The sequence below is a fragment of the Cupressus sempervirens genome, chromosome 3 (assembly GCF_028749045.1).
Source record: "Cupressus sempervirens isolate cs-2001-9-10 chromosome 3, ASM2874904v1, whole genome shotgun sequence".
Lineage (NCBI taxonomy): Eukaryota > Viridiplantae > Streptophyta > Pinopsida > Cupressales > Cupressaceae > Cupressus > Cupressus sempervirens.
In genome coordinates this window covers 983,836,587-983,842,285 of record NC_143120.1, presented here as the reverse complement: position 1 = coordinate 983,842,285, position 5,699 = coordinate 983,836,587, and the positions used below count along the sequence as shown (strand labels likewise).

The 5,699-nt window shown below is 27.9% G+C and overlaps 1 pseudogene; it reads left to right on the top strand.

The window, feature by feature from the left end:
• The first annotated feature begins 1,740 nt into the window (after nucleotides 1–1,740).
• LOC149570050 (agamous-like MADS-box protein AGL66) lies at nucleotides 1,741–4,737 on the top strand (annotated as a pseudogene).
• The last annotated feature ends 962 nt before the right edge of the window (nucleotides 4,738–5,699 follow it).

The window sequence follows — 5,699 nt, the reverse complement described above, 5'->3', positions numbered from 1 at the left end:
TTGTGTTTTCCCTAGATACTTTTGTTCCTTCAGTTTGTCATGTCATATATGTGTTCATAATTATAATTTGTTTATATTCTAATGTTCAATTTCATCTTAGTTGTATCGTGCCTAAGGTTCTTCCCATTTTAATTTAAAAGTTAAATAAGTTGAGAAAATATGGAGGTTTCAAACAAACATCATTCACCTCTTTTCTAGTTTGCTCCTTTCATCTTACTATCTTGTTCTACTATAATTAACATTATTTGAATCCCATGCATGAATTTAATCTCTTTTGAATATCCCCTCAATTGAGAGTTACATAAAAGATAAATATCATTAAGAAAACAGATACTTCTTAACATTAAATTTGAAATCAATGAAGTCATGCTGCAATTCTATCCACAAATAGAGATTGTCATCATGTCTACAATTACTACAAATTTAAATTTGATTCTTCAGAATCTTAAAATTTTGCAGTGCAGTTTACATGTGTGGCGAAGTTAGTGGTACAAAGCATAAAAATTGGAAGCCAATTTTAGTCGTTTACATGCACCGTTTCATGCAAAGTTATTCATGCAAAATTCAAAATGTATTCGTTTGCATGCACCATTTCACAATTGATTTTATAAAGGATGGTTGATCTGCTTCTGCTATCTTTTTCTTCTCAGATTTTGTTTCCTAGCCTGTGCATTATCTCCAAGAACAAATTCAAAGGTATGCTTCTTTTTTCTCTTTCAATAAGTTTGTTCTACTACTTTCTTTGTTGCAGCCATCTCTACATTTGACCCTCTGCAAACAAAAGATTCATGTTATGTATAATAACTTTCAACATAATGAAGAACTATTCACAAGATAGCCCACTTCACTTGAAAGAGCTTTTTATGGGATACAACATACCTCTGTACATCAAAGGAAGCCGACCTAGTGAGAACAGGATCTGCTGCTTCACCATGAGTTTTTATTTCCACAATGTTGCCACTGAAATCCTCCTTTTCTTCTCTCTGTGTATTGATGATGTGTAGATCTGTGTATTAATGATGTGTAGATCTATCAAATTTTTAGTTTTGGGATTAGTCATCTTATATTCTTTTCAACCATTAAATGATTACTAAAATACTCCTTTTCTGCTCCAGGTAGATGCCGCCCTATAGGCCGCGGGGCATGGCCCATCCCCAAATTCTAGTAGCTCTTTGAGCTTCTCATAGATAAGCAAGAAACCAATGCATTAGGGACAAAAAATGGACAGATCTATATATTTTTGCATCTTAATTATATGAAATTTTTATTATAAATGAAATGCTTCTTAGCAGTAGCAGAGTTTTAACCATGCTATCCACAAGATCTCAGCATTTTTAGTTCCAATTTATTTACAGTTTCAATCATATGTTTTCAATCAGTATCCAATTTTTAACAAGTTAAACCTATCATTTTCTTTAAAATCTATAACTTACTTTTCCTAATTAGCAATTATATTATATTCTTAACATATCATTATATTAAATTGAATGTTTTATTGAAACATTTGGTAATTATTTATTGAAATAATTGATAATTATTTTTTAATATATGATTGAATATTTTGTTAATATATTTAATTTTTTTTGTATTTTTAAATATTATTTTTCACCTTACTAATGAGTTTTTATTGTTTTAAATGAATAATGCAGATAAATATAAGTTTTGTTTTACTTTTATATAGGTATTCTCCCTTTCCTCTCAAATAAATCTTATTATTATATATATTACATATTGTTTGTGATGGGAAGAGTTAAGCTTCAGATCAAGAAAATAGAAAGCAATACAAATAGACAAGTTACCTATTCCAAGAGGTGAAATGGACTTACGAAGAAGGCCTATGAACTCTCTATTCTATGTGATATTGATATTGCACTTATTATGTTTTCGCCTTCTGGAAGAGTCGGTCATTATTCTGGAAAGAAAAGGTAAGCTCTATTAGAACCACTGAATAACTTGTGTTTTTAATGTCTACGTTGCTTCTATAGATAGTTTTATTTACTAAAGAGATTTATTTCATATTTTGTATATTTAATGAACACTTCAAATATGGTGAATATACTTTGGATTATGTATAGTATTTCATATGAAATAAATGTCTAGCATTAGGGGAATTCTCAATTAAAGTTCATTCTATTTTATTTTATACTACAATATTAAATTTTCATTTTCTTATTAGATTGACAGAAGATGTTATAGCTCGTTATGTTGATCTACTAGAACGTGGGAGGAAGGTATGGACTTTTTGCAATATCTTAAAAAGATAAAAATGAAATTCATAATATTTACTTTTACATTTCAATTTATTTTTTTACATATAATATGCTCACTTCAATTCCAATATTCTTGTATCAAATTACTCATTTAATAAGATAGATCTTTTACAAAGAATAAATATAAAATTTCATTAATCTTAGTTATAAGTTGTCTATAAACAAGATTGCTCCATTATTGCACTTATATGAAAGTTTGATTAGACAATTTGTATACAAATGTATTGCAATTAACAGTAATATTATACCCACTTTCTTTTAGCCTTTTCACCTACATACCTCTAATAAGATTAAGTTTTGAATAAAATTATGTTCATGTTTAGTTTGGTTTTATAACTAATATTTTTGTCATATTTTTTCTCTATTTGGTATAAATTCTTTGAAATATGACAAATATATAGGCTTCAAAATCAAGAAGTAAGTCTCAATCTACAATTTTTAGTTTATTTTTTCTTCTTTTTGGTGTAATTTATTTTTGTCATTAATTTATTAATGTAGAAACCAAATCTTAGAATTAGACATAAATAAGATTTATTTTATGATATGTCTTAGCAGCTTTTAAATGAAATATTGAAGAAATTGAAGAGCGACAATGATCATGCCAATCATTTATCAAGTTCTTTTTTAAATTTATCTATTATTTTTGTACATGTAGTAAAACCCTTTTTACTAAGTAACATCTTACTAATGAGTGTTTCTACATTCTATCCATGACTATGCATTATCATCAACAGCTCAGGAAACATTCCAAATGTTGAGGTATGCTTGATTTCACCATGATAAAGAACAATTATTTCTATTTTTTTAAGTTATGATCCAATTTTGATGTATAATTATTATGATAAATTTATAGGAGATTCAAAGAGAAATTAATACATGGAAATTGTAGCTACTGAATGCAGAATCAACACTAAGGTAGAGTCTCTTACTTAATTTGAAGTAATATTTTTTTCATTAAATTATAGTACATTTTAATTTAGTACTTTGATCTTAAAAACATCTAAACATGTGCAATTACTAATATGAAAAATATCCATTAACGTTTTTCATTGATTTCACTATTCATATCAATGCTACCTATACTTTTATTCAATTTCCAATCAAATTATCCCTCCCTTTCTATGAACTCCTTCACTTTGTAACCCTCCCCTTCACTAAAATTACAAAAATAAAAATCAAAAATCATACTTTTACTTTCTATATAAATCAAACGCCCAGGCAGTATTTGTGGGATCTTAAAGAACTATTTTTGATTTTGTAAGGAACAGAATATGAAAAAATTATATAAATATATTGAAGTTTCATATAATATTGCATTTTTTTGTTTTAAATTTGCAGGTGTTTGAAAGCAGATCCTAATATGATAACTTCAGTACAGGATGCAGAGTATTATGAGAGAGTTCTGGAAGAATCCTTAATTAAAGTTCAACTTAAAAGGGCAAAGAACTCCACTTCTATTTCATTAAATGTCTTTTTGTAAACATATCTTACAAATTTCAATATTAAAAAACCAGTATAACAATTGGTTTTGATAATTATATCATTTTCAAATTCTAAGAAAATTATAATTTTCTTCAAAACAATTTTGAAATATATTACAGAATTTTCTTGAACAATCTGGCATAGTCTCATATGGCCAAGCTAACATCCATGGTCAATCAAATATGCAGGTATGTTCCATTTGTGAGAAATCAAAATTTTGTTTTTTTTAAATAATATTTTCCATATATCAGTGACGATAAATTTTCATATAGAGATAACTTATTGAATGCCAAAACTTTTCTCTCCATTTTTTTCTCAAAATGTACATGGCCAATCAAAATATACAGATATGTTTCATTTGAGCAATGCCCAAAATTTTTCTTTTGTCATATCTAATGAATGGAATAGACTGGCTAAACTTTAAAAATGTTTCATACTAATGTGCATTAGAAACAGATACATTAAACGATGATAAACTATTTATTTAACTATAAATTTTAATTTTAATTATATTGATATCTGCAGCCACAAAATAATTCAAGTGAGAGTCAAATATTAAGCCAGATATCACAGAGAGACCAAAACTCTGTAGATCTTGTCAATATTGACGGCATCTTCAGCATCAGGTATGTCTTTAAAACTTGTGTTATTCATGGCAGTGATCAATGTTTACAAATATTTTGACATTGAATAAGTGTTTGGCTTCTTGAAATGAAGGGACAGTGGGGGAGAATGCATGGCTACAACAATTTATCCATCCCTTCAACAAGGCAGTGGAAGTATGCAACTTGGAAATCATGCAAGTGAATCCAATATATCACATTTGAGTTATTATAATCTCCCTGTTGAAGACAACAATAGTGATGAGCATGTTCAACATGATATGGTGGGCAATGATTATGGCTCTACAATGATATTCCCATCCCAATGGCAATCAACATATGGTGGACTTGATGATACCTTCATCAATGATGTAATGTATTGATATGCATGATTATAATGTTTTTGTTGACACTTTTGAAAAATATATTAGATTTATTTTTCCAGAAAGGATCTTAAAAATATTTCAAACAACTATAATTAGTTTCAAACATATCTTTTTCATTGCAATTTTTTGTTTTAATTATTAGTTCATGTGCCAATTTTTACATTTTGACATTTCAAACTATCAATGAAATTGCAATATTAAATTCTATTACACAAAGTTACAATAGTTAATACTTATTTCTTATAATTTAGAAAAGCAACTTTTTCTGATTTTTGATTCCTTGCAACAGATGGAAAAAAAATTTGTTTGAAAAAATACCAATTTTTTAAACAACATTTGAAGCCTCTGAGTTTCCTATTCTTCTTGACATGTAGATTCACCAAAACAAACTAAATTCATATGTATATCCATTAATGATGTAGTTTGGTGGTCTATTTTTTATATTATTCTTTAAAGTTGTTTATGCTGTTATTTTTCTTCCATTAATTTCAAAGTAGGGATAATTTGTTTACACCCAGAGAATCTAAAATGTTCATTTTAAATTTACTGTTCCATTGCAGTTAGGGTTTCTTAAAACTGAGATAGTGCAAATGTTAATTCTGATGTCTAAAACAAAGCACTCTGCCTAACATATGTGAAGGAACTAATTCCATATTATTTTTTCTAATACTTCTTCTACTAAGATTTGTAATGCTAGAATTTGCCTACGCTTCATCATTATATTGTCACTTTCATTTTCTATATATTTTTATTTCAACGGGTGTCTGTGGAATACTACAATACTATCCCACACATTGCATTTATCTGGCAACATTTGAACTCTTCCTAAAATAATTAAGGAGGCTCCTTACAAGTCTAAAAATAAATAGAATCAGATAGTGTTCAATGAACCCATGTTGAAAGTAGCTATAAAGTTGAAGCAGAAGACTTGGGACTGTCAACTCTCGTAAACAAGGAGA